The 19,815-nt window shown below is 32.5% G+C and overlaps 2 long non-coding RNA genes across 2 annotated transcripts in view; one reads left to right on the top strand and one right to left on the bottom strand.

Annotated features, from left to right (window-relative positions):
• The window catches only part of LOC306650798, a 393,776-nt gene that overhangs the window by 31,130 nt on the left and 342,831 nt on the right, over window positions 1–19,815 (bottom strand). The gene's annotated exons all lie outside the window — the stretch shown is intronic.
• The window catches only part of LOC306650800, a 392,843-nt gene that overhangs the window by 31,493 nt on the left and 341,535 nt on the right, over window positions 1–19,815 (top strand). The gene's annotated exons all lie outside the window — the stretch shown is intronic.

Below are 19,815 nucleotides of genomic sequence, written 5' to 3'. Positions count from 1 at the left end.
AAGAAGAACACTACATAAAAGTGGAAGATATATATATATATATATATATATATATATATATATCCCAACAGATGTGTAATTCTCAACATAGAAATATCAGAAGTATGATAAAATTAGGCAATATGTCACCTCCTAGAGTTCATAACTGTATGTTAACATATTTTAATGATATCTAAGTCAATAAAATGCCAAAGAACTCAAAATAAGATTTTTAAAAATCTCAATGAAATCCAAGAGGATACAAATAAGTAGTTACAAGAATTGAGGAAGATATCACAGGACATGAATGAGAAATTCAATAAAGAGACAGAGATTTGGAAGAGAACCTAATAGCAATCTTAGACGCAAAAGTTCAGTAAGTTGGATTAAATAGTCAGCTGAAAGACTCAAACACAGAAGAGAGAATATCAGAGCTTGAAGACAACTTTGCTATGTAATATTGCATTCATGTAGCAATAAGAATAAGAAATATTAAGCCATGATCTCTGGAATACCATTAAAACACTAAATACCTGTGTTATCTGCATACCAGAAAGAAAACAGTTACATGCTGAAAGCATAGAAAACTGATTTACTGAAATAATAGCAGAAAAATTCTCAAAACTTAGAAAAGACATGGATATCCAGGTATAGGATGCATTAAGAACCCCAGATAGACATGACCAGGAAAGATCATCTACATAACATATAATAGTTACATTTCCAAAAGTACACAACAAAGAATAGTAAACGCATTGAGACTAGGGAAGAAGAGAGGTACTTTGGATTAGATAGAGGGGAATGAAGGGAGGGGGGTTGTGGGGGTAGGAAGGATAGTAGAATGAATCTGGCATTATTATGTGCATATATGATTACATGACCTGTGCAACTCTATATCATGTACAACCAGAAAAATGAATAGTTACACTCCATTTATGTATGATGTGTCAAAATGCATTCTACTATCATGTATTACTAATTGGAACAAATAAAAAATAAATATAAAAAAAGCATCGAGAGACAAGTGCCAAGTCACACTTAAAGGCAAACCCATTAATATAACAGCATATTTCTTAGCAGAAACTCTGAAAACTAGGAGAGCATGGGATAATGTATTTCAACTCCTAAAAGAAAGTAACTGCAACCAAGATTAGTATGTCCAGCAAAGTCATCCTTCAGAATTGAGTAAGAAATAAAGACCTTTCAAGATAAGCAGAAGCTAAGGGAATTTATGACCATTAGACCAGTGTTATAGAAAATACTTAATGAAATTCTATACCCAGAAGAGAAAGAAAGAAACACATAATCTTAAGAGTATGTAAAAGAATAAATCTTATTGCAAGAGGAGACAAATAAGAAATCAAGCAGCAAGACAATAATCATCAAACTTCAAATGTGAATAAGAAATGAAGAAATGAACAGAATATTCAAAACAACCAGAAGAATATCAATAAAAAGGCAGGAACAACAATATACCTCCCAAAAATAATTCTGAAGATAAATTGTCTTAACATTCCAAGTAAAAGAATAGACTGGCTTAATGGATTAAAAACCAAGACCCAGCTGTATGTGTAGTGCATAACTGTAAATGCAGCAACTTGTGAGGATGAGGCAAAAGATCCACAAGTTTGAGACCATCTTCAGCAACTTAGTGATGCCCAAGCAATTTGGCAAGTCCCTGTCTCAAAAAGGGGGTGGGAGTTGGGGATGTGACTCTGGTTATGTGCCCTTATATTATCCCTGGTACTAAAAATAAATAACAAACAAGACAAAACAATATGACACATACAAGAAATTCACTTAACCTACAAAGACAAATGCAGATTGAAAGTTAATGGATGTAAAAGCTATTCCAAACAAATGAAATCCAAAGCAAGCAGGAGAACTATACTAAAATCTAACAAATAGTCTTTTAAGCAAAATCAGTTAGAAGAAAAAAAGGTCTCTAATACTGATCAAAAGACTATCAAGAAGATATGTCGATTAAAAATATATGTGCACTGAAAATCAAAACACATAAATTTAATAAACTCCACTAGACATAAAAGGTGAGATGGGCACCAACAGAATAATTGTGAGTGACTTCAATGCCCCACTCTCACTAATAGACTAATCGACTGGACAAAAATTTAACAAAGAAATGTCAGAGTTAAATTACACTATAGATCAAGTGAACCTAGTAGAAATCTACAGAACATTCCAAGCAACAGATACAGAATACATATTACTTTCAGGAAGACATGAAATTTGTTTTCAAAAATTAGAATAGTAATCCCACTCATAAAAGCCACAAAATTATCCTTTTTTTTATTGTAAACTCTTGAAATAAACCTAACAGGATATGAAGAACATTTGCAATGATAATTATGAGACACTTAAAAAAGAAATTAGACAATGATGGTTGAAAGACCACACATGTTCATGGACTATGGTAATTAATATTTTTAAATGTTCATATTACCCAAATCAACCTACAAATTCAATGCAATTCCCATCAAAATGTGAATAGAATTTGTTACAGAAGTAGAGAAAGAAAACGTAAACTTTATTTTTTTTTTATTTTTATTTTTTTATTTTTTTTATTGTAAACAAATGGGATACATGTTGTTTCTCTGTTTGTACATGGCGTAAAGGCATACCATTTGTGTAATCATAAATTTACATAGAGTAATGTTGTTTGATTCATTCTGTTATTTTTTCCCTTCCCTCCACCCCTCCCACCCCTCTTTATCCTCTATACAGTACTTCCTTCCTCCATACTTGCCCCCCTCCCTAACCCTAATTCTAACCCTAACACTAACCCGTCCCTCCCCCCCATTATGTGTCATCCTCCACTTATTAGTGATATCATTCGTCCTTTGGCTTTTTGAGATTGGCTTATCTCACTTAGCATGATATTCTCCAATTTCATCCATTTGCCTGCAAATGCCATAATTTTATCATTCTTTATGGCTGAGTAATATCCCATTGTATATATATACCACAGTTTCTCTATCCACTCATCAATTGAAGGGCATCTAGGTTGGTTCCACAGTCTGGCTATTGTGAATTGAGCAGCTATGAATATTGATGTGGCTGTGTCTCTGTAGTATGCTGATTTTAAGTCCTTTGGGTATAGGCCAAGGAGTGGGATAGCTGGGTCAAATGGAGGGTCCATTCCAAGTTTTCTAAGGAATCTCCACACTGCTTTCCAGAGTGGCTGCACTAATTTGCAGCCCCACCAGCAATGTATGAGTGTACCTTTCTCCCCACATCCTTGCCAACACCTGTTGTTGCTCGTATTCTTGATAATCGCCATTCTAATTGGGGTGAGATGGAATCTTAGGGTGGTTTTGATTTGCATTTCTCTTATTACTAGAGATGTTGAACATTTTTCCATATGTTTGTTGATTGCTTGTAGATCTCCTTCTGTGAAGTGTCTATTCATTTCCTTAGCCCATTTGTTGACTGGATTATTTGAATTCTTGGAGTAGAGTTTTTTGAGTTCTTTATAGATTCTGGAGATTAGCGCTCTATCTGAAGTATGATTGGCAAAGACATTCTCCAACTCTGTAGGCTCTTTCTTCGCATTGCTGATAGTTTCCTTTGCTGATAGAAAGCTTTTTAGTTTGAATCTATCCCAGTGGTTGATTCTAGCTTTTATTTCTTGTGCTATGGGAGTCCTGTTAAGGAAGTCTGGTCCTAGACCAACAAGGTGAAGATTTGGACCTACTTTTTCTTCTATAAGATGCAGGGTCTCTGGTCTGATTCCGAGGTCCTTAATCCATTTTGAGTTTAGTTTCGTGCATGGTGAGAGATATGGGTTTAGTTTCATTCTGTTGCATATGGATTTCCAATTCTCCCAGCACCATTTGTTGAAGAGGCTATCTTTTCTCCATTGCATATTTTTGGCCCCTTTGTCTAGTATGAGAAAATTGTATTTATTTGGGTTTGTGTCCGTGTCCTCTATTCTGTACCATTGATCTACCTTTCTATTTTGGTACCAATATCATGCCGTTTTTGTTACTATTGCTTTGTAGTTGAGTTGACGATCTGGTATTGCAATACCCCCTGTTTCACTCTTCCTGCTAAGGATTGCTTTAGCTATTCTGGGTTTCTTATTCTTCCAGATGAATTTCATAATTGCTTGCTCTATTTCTGTAAGGTACATCATTGGGATTTTAATTGGACTTGCATTGAATTTGTATAGCACTTTAGGTAGTATGGCCATTTTGACAATATTAATTCTTCCTATCCAAGGACATGGAAGATCTTTCCATCTTCTAAGGTGTTCTTTAATTTCTTTCTTTAGTGTTGTATAGTTCTCATTGTAGAAGTCTTTCACCTCTTTTGTGAGATTGATTCCCAAGTATTTTATTTTTTTCGAGGCTATTTTGAATGGGGTAGTTTTCCTAATTTCTCTTTCTGAAGATTCATCACTTATGTATAAAAATGCATTGGATTTATGGGCATTGATCTTGTAACCTGCTACTTTACTGAATTCACTTATGAGTTCTAAGAGTTTTCTGGTGGAATTTCCAGGTTCCTCTAAATATATAATCATGTCATCAGCGAACAGGGATAGTTTGAGTTCTTCTTTTCCAACTCGTATCCCTTTAATTTCTTTGGTTTGTCTAATTGCTCTGGCCAGAGTCTCAAGAACGATGTTGAATAGAAGTGGTGAAAGAGGGCAAGAACAGAACAGCACCAAAAGTAGTAGAAGACAGGAAATAGTTAAACTCAGAGCTGAAATCAATGAAATTGAAACAAAAGAAACAATACAAAAAATTGACAAAATAAATAGTTGGTTCTTCGAAAAAATAAACAAAATTGATAAACCTTTAGCCACACTAACAAAGAGAAGACGAGAGAAAACCCAAATCACTAAAATTCGGAATGAACAAGGAAATATCACAACAGACAGGATTGAAATACAAAACATAATTAGAAGCTATTTTGAAAATCTATACTCCAACAAAATAGAAAATTTCGAAGACATCAACAGGTTTCTAGAGACATATGAATTGCCTAAACTGAACGAGGAGGACATAAACAATTTAAATAGACCAATTTCAAGTACTGAAATAGAAGAAGTCATCAAAAGCCTACCAACAAAGAAAAGTCCGGGACCACATGGGTTCTCAGCCGAGTTCTACAAAACCTTTAAAGAAGAGCTCATTCCAATACTTCTCAAAGTATTCCATAAAATAGAAGAGGAGGGAACCCTCCCAAACTCATTCTATGAAGCCAATATCACACTGATACCTAAACCAGACAGAGACTCATCAAGGAAAGAAAATTTCAGACCAGTATCCTTAATGAACATCGACGCAAAAATTCTCAACAAAATTTTAGCAAATCGCATACAAAAACACATTAAAAAGATAGTGCACCATGATCAAGTGGGTTTCATCCCAGGGATACAAGGTTGGTTCAACATCAGGAAATCAATAAACGTAATTCACCACATTAATAGACTTAAAGTCAAGAATCACATGATTATTTCAATAGATGCAGAAAAAGCATTTGATAAAATACAGCACCCCTTCATGCTCAAAACACTAGAAAAAATAGGGATAGTGGGAACATTCCTTAACATTGTAAAGGCCATTTATGCTAAGCCCATGGCTAATATCATTCTAAATGGTGAAAAACTGAAAGCATTCCCCCTAAAAACTGAAAACCTAAACTTTATATGGAAGAAGACCCCAAATAGCTAAAGCAATCCTAAGCAAAATTACCAATGCTGGAGGAAACACAATACTTGATTTCAAAACATACTACAGAGCCACAGTAATAAAAACAGCATGGTGTTGGAAATAAAGACTCATAGGGCAAATGGACAGAATAAAGAATCAAGAAATAAACTCATACATCTTAAACCATTTGACAATATAGAACATATATTAGAAAAAAAATATGTGGACATGTATGGGTATTGTTAAAATGAGAGCCCTCACAAAAAAATTCTGCTGAGGAAATGGAAATTCACATGGAGAGGACTGAAACTAGACCCTTACCTTTCACTCTACAAAAAGTCAACTCAAAATAGATGAAATGTCTTGGTGTGGGACCTAAAAATTTGACACTACTGATAGAAAACTGAGAAAATATTTCAAGATAATGGCACAGGCAGTGATTTCCTGGATAAGAATTCAGTAGTCTGGGAAACAAAATTAAGAATTGACAAATGAGATTACATCACATCAAAAAGCTTCTGCAAAGCAAAGGAAACAATCAGAATGAAGACACAATGTACAGAAAGGAATAAACCTTTGCCAGCTATTTATCTCACAGAGGATTCATATAAAAAATACCTAAATAGGGCTGGAGTTGTGCCTTAGTTGTATAGTACTTGCCTGGCATGTGTGAGGACTCAGCACTACATATAAATAAATAAAAATTAAAATAAAAGATCCATTGAAAACTAAAAAAATATATTTTAAGAAAAGAATACATAAATAGCTCAAAAACTTAAAAACAAACCCAAACATACCAATTAATAAATGAACAAATTAACTGAATAGACACTTCACAAAATGGAAACTGCAAAAGGCTAACAAATGTATGAAACATGCTGAATATTATTAGCCATCAGGGAAATGCAAATCAAAAATCCATTGAGATTCCATCTCACAACATTTAGAATGGCTATAATTAAAAAATAACAAATTTTGGTAAAGTAATAGAGAAAAAGGTACACTTATACATTGTTGGTAGGAACATAAATTAATACAGTCACTATGGAAAACAACATGGAAATTAAAAATAAAAAGTTGAACTACAAATGATCCAGCTATTCAACTCTTGGGTATATGTCAGAGGGAAATGTAATCAGCATATGAAAGATATCCATGTTTATTTTGGCTCTATTCACATTAGCCAATACTGGAATTAGCTTAGGTATTTATCAACAGATGAATGGATAAAGAAAATATAGTATATAAACATGATTGAGTATTACTTGTTCATAAACATGAAAGAAATCCTACTATTTTTAGGAAAATGGATGGAACTGAAATATGTCAAGCTACACAAAATTACCCAGAGACAAAAAGACAAGCATTGCATGTTTTCTCTCATATGTGGGAATTAAGCAAACAAAATTCACAGAAAGTAGTAATTGGATTATTAGTTACTGGGAGAGGGATTCAGGGGTAAAGGAGGAGATCTGAGAAAGGGGGGCAGATGTGATCAAAGCCAAATATATGCATGTATGGAAATGCCAGAGTAACATTCATTAATTTATTCAATATGTATTAACAATTAAAATAATTTAAAAACGTGTCCTCTAGCCATTATGCAATTAAATAAATTACAGAAATGAAATCTACTCACAAATATGGGGAAATTACCCAATGTTCTCCTAAATACCAAATGAGTAAATGAAGAAAATACAAGTAAAATTGGAAATTATTTTGGAAAGGGATTCAGGCAAGGTAGTGTTTAGAATGACATTTATAGCTGTAAATGCTTATGTCAAAAACTTAAGGGGTTGAGTATGTGGCTCAGGGGCATGTCCTCAATTCTCCAGTATCACAAAAGTAAAAGAAGGTGGAGGAGGAGGAGAAGAATCTCAAATTAGTAACTCATTCTTTCACTTTTGAAGACTAAAAATAGAAAAAGCAAACTAAATTCAAAGAAAACAGAAAGAAGGAAAGAATAAGAAAGAAAGATTACAGCAAAAATTAATAAAATAGAGAAAAGGAAATCCATGAAGAAAAACCAATGAAATCTGAAATTGGTTCCCTGAATAATTAACAAAAGTGTAAGAGCTTTAGTTAGACTGACAAAAAAAATGAAGAAGAAAAGATGAAAGAAGGACAGAGAATAATCAAATTATTAGAAACAGAAAGGCCGGTGGGGGTTGAAGAAAATAAAAGTATATTGTTATGTGAGAGAAGCCAGTCCAAAGGCTACCTTCTGTATGATTCCAACAATACAACATTCTAAAAAATGCAAAACTATGTAAACAGTAAAAAATATTAGTGGTTGAAAACAGAAGAAGAAGGTAAGAATGAATAAGTGAAGCATAAGAAATTTTAAGGCAGTATAACAGTGTAATAGTGAATACATTATGCATTTGTCATAACCCACATACATATACAACACATAAATTAACCCTAATATACCCTGAACCTTACATAATAGTAACATTTTAATAATGATTCATCAATGGTAACAAATATATCACACTAATGAATTGTGTTAAAAGGTGAAACTACATATGGGGGGTAGGGATATATAAGAGTTCATTATACTTTATCACAAACTTTCTGTAAGCCTAAAAATGTTCTAAAAATTGACTCTTGAAAATATATAACCATCTCAATAGATTAAAATAATTCACAAAATTCAGAACCCTTTTCCATGAAATGCATTTGACAAAGGAAAGAAATTTCTTCAACTTGGTATGGAACATTTATGAAAAACTTACAGGTAACATCATATTTAATGATGAAAGACTGAAGTTTCCCCCTTAGATCAGGAACAAGGAAAAGATGTCCAATCTCACCAATCTAATCAGCATTTTACTGCTAGTCCTATACAAGGAAATTGCACAAGGAAAAGAAATAAAGGCATCCTGATTGAAAAGAAAAAGTAAAACTATTTTTTATTGTTCTTTTTCAATATACATTCCAGTAGAGTATATTTTGACATTTTATTCAAACATGGAGTATAACTTATTTTAATTAGGATCCCATTCTTGTACATGATGTGCAGTTTCACTGGTTGTGTATTCATATATGAACATAGGAAAGTTATGTCAGATTCATTCTACTATCTTTCATAGTCCCATTCCTCCTCCCTTCTCCTCATTCCCCTTTGTCTATTCCAATGAACTTTGATTCTTCCCTTCCCTGCTTATTGTGTGTTAGCATCCACATTATCAGAGAGAATATTTGGCTTTTTTTTTTGAACCAGCTTATTTCACTTATCATGATATCCAGTTCCATCCATTTACCAACAAATACCATAATTTCATTCTTCTTTATGGCTGAGTAATATTCCATTGTGCATATATACCACATTAAGAAGTAAAACTATTTCTATTTCCAGAGGAAACAATTTCGTATATACAAATTACTAATATATCCATTAAAAACTAGTAGAGATAATAAAGTCCAACCATATTGCAGGGAAAAAAACCTATTAAGAAAAATGAATTGTTTCTATTCACTAAATGAACATTATAAATATGAAATTGAAATTCTACTTACAATAGCATCAAAAAGTAACCTACAAAGGAACATATTTTTCAAAAAAAGTACAAATGTATTCTGAAAACTGCAAAACAAATATATGAAAAGAGGACCTACAGAATGGGAGAAAACTATGGCTGGCCACTCCTCCAACAGGGAATTAATATCCAGAATATGTAAAAACTTCAAAAAACAAAAAAAATCAAATCAAGAAAAGGGTAAAAGAAATCAACTGATATTTCTCCAAAGAAAAACACAAATGGCCAAAAAAGTGGAAAAAATGTTCAACATTTCTACTGATAAGGGAAATACAAATCTCTACATTGAGATTTGAGTTTTCACCTCACTCCAAGTAGAATGACAATCATCAAGAATACAAATAATAATAATTGCTGGCAAGGATTTGAGACAAAAAGGTGCACTCATACATTGTTGGTGGGACTACAAATTAGTACAACTACTTCAGAAAACAGTATGGAGATTCCTCAAAAAACTAGGGATGGGGAAAAAAAAAAACTAGGGTTGGAACCACCATATGTCCCAGCTATCCTGATCCTTGGTATTTATCCGAAGAACTAAAATCAGCATGCTTTAGTAACACAGACACATCAATGTTTATAGCAGTACAATTCAGAAGAGCTAACGTGTGGAACCAGCCCAGATGCCCATCATTAGATGAATGGATAAAGAAAATGTGGAGTTTTACTCCACTATAAAGAATACTTAATTATGGCATTTGCTGATAATTGATGGTCCTGGAGAACATCATGCTAAGTAAAAAAAAAAAAAAAAAAAAAAAAAAAGCCAGAATCAGATAGTTGTGGGTTGAGGGTTTTCTCTCATAAGTGAAAGCTAAAACAAAATAAGGGGAAATAAATCGCTGGGGGAGATGATGAAAATGGAGAAGATGGGAAACAAATGGAAAAGTCGAGTGGAGGGGGAAATGGGAGGGATAGGAAAGGGGAGGAACAGAAGAATGAGGTTGACCAAATTATGCTCTGTACATGTGTGAATTCCACCTTTATGTATTCCCATAAAATACCAATTTATAAAGAGTATAAATAGATATCTAGAAGGGCAGGGGACAGAGGAGGAGAAATGGTGGAGGAAGAAGTAATATGGAATGAAATGGAACAAATTATACTCCATGAATATATGAATATATCAAAATGAACTCCATTTGTGTGTATACCTGTAATGTATTAATAAAAAAGAAATTAAAGCAGATATAAATAAGACATCTTATATTCATGAATCATTAGACTTAATATTTTTAAGATTGCCATATTGCATAAAGCAAACTAATTATTCAAAGCAATCCCTTAAAAATTACTGCCAATAGTTTTTTTTCTTTGCAGAAAATGACTCCCTCACCCTAAAATTAATATAGGAATTCAATAATCCTGAAAAACAACAGTAAAAATTGAACAACTTACACATCTCAATTTCAAAATGAAATGATACCCCTATGTCACAATACATTTAAAAATGAGCAGAAAAAAATGAATAGATCTAATCATAACAGCAAAAACTATTAGGATAAAAATGTGTGAATCTTCATTACCTTGGGTAATGAAACAGTTTCTGAAATACAGCAATAGAAACATAGCCACAATAGGAAAAACAGATAAACTGAACTTGGTCAAAATGAAAACCTTTCTTATGCCAATTACTACTAGAAAGAAAGTAGAAAGACAATACACATAATTGGAGAAAGACATGCAATTCATATATTTGATAAAGATCTACTATTCCCAACTCTTATACAACAAGAGAAAACAGAATGCTAATTTTTAAATTGGCAAGGGAATTGAATAGACATTTCTCTAAAGAAGAGATACAAATGACCATTAAGCACAGAAAACATCATTAGCTATCAGGTAAATGCAAATCAAAACCACAAAGAGCTACCACTTCACACCCACCAGGTGACTACAACCAAAAAGATAGGCAAACAAGTGTTAATGAGGATTTGGAGAAAGTTGAATCCTCATATATTATTGGTGGGAATATAAATTAGGTTGGCCTCTGTGGAAAATAATTTGGTAGTTCCTCAAAGTTAAACACAGAATTGCCATATCTGACAATTTCAAAAAGTATTGAAAACCTATGTCCAAATAAAAACTTGTATGCGAATATTTACTCTAGCTTTATCTACAACAGGTAAAATGTGTGAACAACCCAAATTTCTACCAAGTGGTGAATGGATAAACAAAATGTGATATATATCCATATAACAAAATTATATTTGGCAAAAAAATGAAAGATATACTGCTGTATGCTAGAACATTATTGAACCTTAAAAATATTAAGGTAAGTGAAAGATAATTGTCACAGAAGATCATATATTGTATGACTATGTTTACATAAAATATCCATGACAGTCAAATTTATAGAAACAACACAGGCAGTGGTTGCTAGGGGACTGGTAGAAAGAGAGGATGAAGAGTGACTGCTAACGGGTATAGGGTTTCTTTGGGGGCTTATGAAAATATGATGGATTTTACAACTCTGAGAAAATACTGGAAAATACTGGATTTTATGTATAATTTATTGTGTGTAATTTGTTATATATAATAATGAATTTTTATTGTATATAAATCATATTTCAATATTTTTATTTAAAAAGAAAATAAATACATTTATTTCTCAATATATATACACATGGAGATGCATGAAGATGCACATGAAGAAAAAGTTGTTTAGTAAACTTGAAATTCCAAAGGACATGCTCACAACTAGTAGGATATATTACTTGTCAAAGGAAATTCAAAACAGCAACATACAAGATAATGAAATAATGGATGCTTTGAATTAAATTCCCATCCACTAAAACTAATATACCCCTTGATTTTCTTGTTGTACAAGACTGAAACATAGCAACATGTACTATAAACTCATTGTGGGCAAGGAGTATTTATAAGTTTCTTTTGGCTTTGAAAAGTTTATTGGAAGACATTTAGATTCACTTTTAATAACTGATTTTCAATTATCTAATATCTAATGAAAAAAATGTTATGAAACTATGTAATGTGTTGTATGAATTAAGATAGCATCTGGCTATTTAACTGGAAGCCTTGCTTATGTAGAAGCAAGATAATGCATTCTAAAAGAACAAGAAAAATTATAAAATTAAAGAGAAATTCGATTTTATTTTTATTTTTATTTTTATTTTTTTCACATAAGGGAGTTTATTAAGCAAACAAAGTGTCTCCCTGCAGGGTAAGAGAGAAAATAAGAGGAAAAGAAAGGGAAAGAGAAAGGGCACATGCAAGAAAGAGTGTGAAAAGCGAGGAGAAAGTAAGCAAGTGTGTAGGAGAGAAAAGCAAGAGAGAAAAGATTGAAATTCGATTTTATTAAAAACAATTTTTTCTTCCAAACAAGTAGATTTCCTATGGAGTTCATTACTGTAAGAATTTATTAAATATAAAGAGATGACTTTTTGTACAAACTTCTGTCAGTTCAGTTACTATATTTCATCAAATATCCTGTAAGTATAATTATACTATTATGACTAGGATCTGAAATGTCCCCAAACATTCCTGTATTTAAGGCATAGTTCTCAATGCCACAATGTTCAGAGTTAGGGCTTTTGGAAAGTGATTTGCCATGAGGGTTCCAACCTCATCAATGGATTATTCCTTAGATGGATTCATAGCTGAATGGACTACTGAGAGGTGGTGTTAAGAGGTAGGATCTAGTTGAATAAAGTGAGTCCTTGGGGGCATGCCTTTGGGGACTATATTTTGTTGCAGCCAATCACTCTCTGCTTCCAAGCCACTGAGATAAGCAGCTTTGCTCTACCACATCCTTCCACCATAATTTGCTACTTCATCAGAGGTTCAGAAACAATGGAGATAGGTGATAATCAACTGAAACAATGAGAAAATATAAAATTTTCCTCCTTTAAGTTGTTTTATTCTGGTATTTTGTCACATCAACAAAAATCTGACTAACATTATCTATCTTAATATATCTCATGATTAGCTTTAATATTAAAGAGCTTTCTTCATACTATTGATAAAGGTACTATATTTGGTTAGCTGCTTAATAATTCTAATGTTTTAAATACAAACTTCTGTTTACAACTGTACTCAGTCTATATTCTTCCTTGATAAGACATAAAACAGACCTCTGCTGGGTGTGGTTATTGAAAGATTTGATGTATCATTGGTCTGAATTGGTATACTATCTCAAATGATTATAAGTATAAAAACAAGATTTATATAAAATTTTAAAAATTAGACTGACTAAAGTATTTCTATACCTTTAGGTTAAAAGAGCAAAATGTTTTGTTCAAACAACAGATGTTTATCTCCACATTGTCCAAATAAATGTTGAAGGAAAAAGAAAACACAAAGCTTTTAAACAAAAAATTCAATAGTAATGTGCCCCTGTATGTCTTCTGTCGCTCTTTTCTTCCTTTTCTCCATTTTCCCTCCATCTTTCATTCCTCTTTGTTTTATAAACATTTCTCAAACATATGAATACAATCTAAGCAAGGAAATACTTTGACTTTATTTCCCCTAAATCAGCAGGTATACACTCCCCTCCAAGAAAGGCAGGGGAGATTAGGAAACAGGAGTACAGTGTCAAGACCCACTGCCTAATTTTCAATTGATACACACAACTATTCCGGTGTTTATTTTCATAAATCTAACCACACTGAAAGCTTTATTTAAGAATCAGTTTCTCATAGATATGACATAATTTTTAGACAACCAAAGAACTAACATATGGTTTGGATTTGTTTTTCTTGCATCAGGCTACTTCATGTAATTTTAATAGTAAAAACATCAAGTACAAGTAAGGTTCTTTGTTATTTATTTTAATTAGCCCATGCATGTTTCCTGCTGACAATTTAAGTTACTTTTAAATTCACATTTCAACTTTTCAATCTAGAGGAAAAATCTGAGTTTATAGCATAAGGTTTCTTATGTGAAAATCATCAAGAAGTTACCTCATCAGTGATCATGTCCTAATGTTTCCCTTCAACTTCCATAGATTCTTCTTTTTTTTTTTTTATTAAGGAAAGACAACCAAGTCATCTGGGTGCAGTGGCACACACCTCTAATTCCAAGATTCAGAAGAGTAGGCAGAAAGATCGCAAGTTCAAGGTCAGCCTCAGAAACTTAGCAAGACCCTGTCTCAAAATAAAAATGATAATAATAAAAAGAAGAGCTGAAGATATAGCTTAGTTGCAAAGCACCCCTGGGTTCAACATCCACTACCAAAAATAAAATAAAGTCCAAGCCAAGAGTCATTGCTTATCCTAGGATTACAGTCAGAGATATTCATACCAGCCAAGGACTCTAAAAAGTGATGTTCTCCTGATCCAAGTTCTATTTCAAAAGTCTTTCATAATCAAAGAGATCACTAATAGTTGAGAGTGTCACATATCTATGAAATTTTCATGTACAATTATTTTCCTTCTACATGTATGCCAACTTCCTGTCTTATCAATCCTAACTTATAACCTATTTCCAATTTTCTTAAATTACCATGTTTTTGAGTATAGTATATGTGAGCATGATAGATCTGGAAAGACTTTACTTAGTGAATGAAATTTAGTCATTAAAGTAATGTCTGCCTTTTTTACTGTAGTGCCTGACTTTCCTGCCATCAAAGCAATACTTTTTGGTTAAGATGACTCTTAAAATTAAAGTCCTAATTTAAGTAAAAGTATTTTCTACAAAGAATAAAATTATCAGCACTTAATAAAATGTTTTCACAGTTTATCTAACAACGACAATGAAAAGCCTAAGAAAGGCTTGGAAGGAGGTGAACAGTCACATTTTTTATGAGAGAGAAGAATGAAAATTTTTACTGTGCAGGAAAATCTTTATTTTTATTGAAATCTTCTGTGAGAGTTCTTGGGTGTTATGAGGACACAGATGCCTAGATAAGACATGTAAAAGTAAAAGGGGAAATTTATGTAAATAAGAGAAAGAAGGGAGCCAAAGATAGCCCTCAAAACTTAGCTTGGAGCCAGATTTGGCCTACACAAGAGGAAAAACCAATTTGAAAGTGAAAAAATAAGGGGGGGGGTGTGTGCCTGTGTAGGTGTTTAATCACATGAATGTATATAGGTGTATGGATGCATGATTTTCCAAATTCTCACCAAAATTATACAGCAAATAAGTACCAACAATTGGCACAAAGATTTTTAAATAAAATTATGCTTGATACCGCTCTAAATACAAAGAAGGCTTGTAAATGGACAATAGCAATTCACATATTATATGCTTGATTCAGGTGCTAGAACAATTTATAGAAAATGAGATAAAGTATACCTTAACACCTGTAAAACTGTTCATGACTCTGTTGCAACTAAACAGCTCCAATTTTGCAATGGGACATTTGATAGCATAAAAGGTTTGGCTTTCTCTTGGTCTGCAGTAGCTAAATAGAAATGTTCAGTTATACTCAGTGTAAAACGAACATCTTTTAACATTATATAAACTAAGAATGGTATACAACTTATGCTATGCTGAAGGAGAATTACAATCACTGGGTAGAAAGAATCGAATAGAATAGCATTTGTAGTAGTAACTCAGATTCAGTCAACTGGACTAAAGAATAAAATGTATCAAGCAGGGTAGTTGTCCAACCATGAAAGACAGGACAAATAAGAAATGCTGGGGAAAGGAAATTTAAATCCAATGATGAAGGAGGTTATTGTAAGATGGCAGTGAATTTATCTTAATTTTAAATCCCTAAGGTATGGTGATTTGTATCCTACTCAAGACAGAATGAGGTAAAATTACAAAGGATAATTCATAGAAATATATATATATATATTTAAATATAAAATTATATATATATATATATATATATATATATATACTTGTATTCCAGTATCCAGGTTCATAAAACTATTTCATAAAATAGTGTTGTGGACTGAACTATATACTGCAAATAATTCATATGTTGAAGTCCTAACCCCCATCATGATAGTATTTGGAGATACAGCCTTTGCAAGATAATTACTTTCAAACTAAGTCATTAGACTAGAGCCTTCATGATGGGAGTAGTTCCCTTATAAATTGATAAGGATGGACTCAAACTTGTGATCCTTGTGCTTCAGTCTATAGATTATCTGGGATTATAGGTGTGTGATAAAATGCCCAGGTACTGCTCTTATAAGAAATACCAAAACACTTGCTGTCTCTCTCTCCTTGATATTGAAGATCCAGTGAAAAGGTAGTGATCTACATGCAAGAAAGAAAGCCCTAACCAGCAACGAACTATTTGCTGGAATCTTTACCTTGAAATTCTAGTCTGTACAACTGTTAGAAAGTAAGTTTCTGTTTTTAGGCCACCTAGTGTATGATATTTTTGTTATAGCAGTCCAAAATTCCTAAGAAAGATAGGGAGACCTGATTAACAGTCATTCTCTAAAAAAAGAATCTAGACATTTTAGTTTACAAAAAAACTAACTGACAAATTCTGGTAAGGATATGGAGAAAAGTAACTCTTATACACTGTAAGGGTGATGTAAATTAGTATGGCCTTCCTAAAAAATTAAAAGTAGAACTACCATATGATCCATTCATCCCACTATTAGGAAAAATTAACCTGAAGGTAATGAAATCAGTATATGAAAGACATATTTACACTCCCACGTTTATTGAAGAACATTATCCAATCACTTATACCAACATGGATAGAACTAGATATAAAAAAATGTTAAATGAAATCACCTAGGCACCAGAAGGCATATGATTTCACTTGTATGCATAATCTGAAAAGGCTGAGCTCACAAGTGCAGAACAATGGTTAACAGACACTGAGAATACAGAGGAGTGTGGAGGATGGAGAAAGATTGCTTAATGGGTACAAAGTCACAGCTGGGCCAGATGAATAATGTTCCATATATGTTATTACACAGAGAGTGATTAGAGTTAATAATATTGTATCATATAATCCAAAGTAGCTAGAAGAAAGGATTTTGAATATTTTCATCACAAAAAAACAGTAAATGTTTGAGATGATGTATAATTTGCATATATCAATTTGATTCATATGCAATGCACAATGTATAAATGTACCAGAACATGACTCAGTACTCCATTAAGATGCACAATTAAAAAATTTAATAAAATACCAATTGATTTGTAACTACACTGTAAAGTGAATTTTAAAAAGTGAATACCCAATTAGGCTGCAGTAACAAAAGTGTTTGTTTCACTAAAAGAACAACAATTGATAATGTTCCTTTACTATCTTGGCCCTTCAATGTTACACTGAAATCAAGTCACTACATGTTAAGGAGGAAAGTGAAAAAGCAATAACCAAAAAACAGCACACAACATTATAAGAGGGGGTTAAAAATAAAAACATGATTTAATGGAAACTAGGAATCAGCTACCCAATGTTGCACAATGCCAAGGATTCACCATTCACACTGTAGCCTGAGCAACTATACTTAGTAACCCTATTAGAAATCAGGGGCTGGGGAGATAGCTCAGTTGGTAGAGTGCTTGCCTTGCAAGCACGAGGCCCTGGGTTCAATCCCCAGCACTGCAAAAAAAAAAAAAAAAAAAAAAAAAAAAAAAATCAGGACAGGTGGTTTCTAATGATTCTGAAACCACTTCCTAAGTAAGAACATGTTGAAGTAAGTGCACATTTTAAAAGCAAGAAAATTACCACTGAACTATAGTGGTGTATGCAATATGTAATTAATTGTTGCTGAAGCCTTGGTACCCAAAACAAAGGAAAGAATTAATTTTCAGAAAAAAAACTCACCAGGATATTCCTAGAATTATGCTTCAGGGTCTGTGCAGCCCTAATAGAATATGTATCTAGGTTCAGGAGATTTAGGCAAAGCAGAGCAGGAAATCACATAGTTAAAGAATCTATCACAGTATTTTGAATTCAAATTACTACCATTCCATTGGCTGCAAACAAGCAGGTAGTTCTATAATGGATTTGACCAATAAAAAATAATGTGGAATTATACCTGAGTTCAAATCTCAGACTTAGTAGCTATGACCAATATAAATTTAGGCAAATTTAGCCACCATCATAATCTCCATTATTAAGATAAAAAATCAACATTTGATGCTTTTAGATGAGTATTTAAGGTGCAGATACTTTATATTCATTATTTCATTAATCTGCATAAAAATCCTATGAGGTAGGTATATTACCTACATTTTACATGAGTTCCCACACAGCTTTACAGCCAATAAATTTTGTTTTATTGTTGTTTAAGTTTTTATTTATTTATTTTTCATATTTTATTGGTGCATTGTAGTTGTACATAATGATGGGATTTGTTGTCACTTAGTTGTACATGCACAAATTATAATAATATAATTTGATCAATATCATTCCCCAGTATAGAGCCAGTAAATTTCAAAGCTAGGTTTTCAGCCTTATTTGACTGTAACTTATATACTTTATCCTCTTTATTACACTACCCTGATCCTGAGCTTGTTTTCTCAACAGTAAAATGAGGACAGTCCTTTGTAATGTTCTGGTACAATTTGAAACAACTTAAGACATCTAATATGTCTTCATAGTTCTATACATCATGGCTGTAATTCTCATTATCTCTTTCCCCTAACCCTATACTTCTAGACACATATCAGAGGTTCAGGAAATAAGAATATTCATTCCTCATTCTAAAAGATGCATTGTTTAGCTGCTTCCACAGGAGCTATCTTTAAGGATGGAAAATTTGTTCTAATCTTTTATGTCCTACTGGGTAAGAACAATTACTAACAAGATACTAAAGTAATAAAACATTATTTTTGAGTAACACACTTTCCCATTGTGACAAAGATTACATGTGTGTGTGAACACACACACACACACACACACACACACACACATTCTAGTGCTACAAAAGGTACAGAGAAAAGACATTGCTTTCAGTATCATTAAATCAAATGATGTTTCTCTAGTATGATGTGGCTTTATGTATCAGAAAATTTAAAATTGTATTTACCCCAAGCCATTAATTTTTGTTTTAAAAATATATCCCCAGGAACTGATAATATGTGAATAACTTTATGTAAATGTAAGTTTCATTGCAGCATTATTTATAATGCTGATAAATTGAAAATAACCTAAATCTCATAGAATGAGAGAGTCAGGAAATAAAGTATGGTAATGAAACATTATGCAGCTATCAAAAATACATTTGCCTATGCCATCAGAAAATCTTTATGGTATGTGCTTTTTTAAAGGAACTTAAATTTTGTTTTCCTTAATTAACTGTATTTTGGTAGCTGTTATACAATCTCCCTTTATCTCCTCTTCCCCTTAGTCTTTCTAACCACTAGTATTCTATTCTACTCTCTACTTTGAGTTCAGCTTTCCTCCTTCCACATATGAGAGTGAACATATATTTGTCTTTCTGTGTCTGGCTTATTTCACTTAACATAATGTCATCTATGCTATATTCTTAAACAAAAACACCAAGATACAAACCTATGTAGATTATGATTTTGCTTTTTATAAATAAACTGAAAAATGTATATGTGCACACACACACACATACACACACACACCCCACGATGCATAGCAAAAATAAGGAAGTAAATAAACCAAGATGTTAACATCAGTAGGTCTCATCATGGTGAGATTATGAGTTTTAAAATATTCTCATTTACCAATTTTTTTTCATTATCCTTTTTTTGTTTTG

This window comes from Sciurus vulgaris (assembly GCF_902686455.1).
Source record: "Sciurus vulgaris genome assembly, chromosome: X".
In the NCBI taxonomy this organism is placed as follows: Eukaryota; Metazoa; Chordata; class Mammalia; order Rodentia; family Sciuridae; genus Sciurus; species Sciurus vulgaris.
This window is presented reverse-complemented; position numbering and strand designations above follow the sequence as displayed.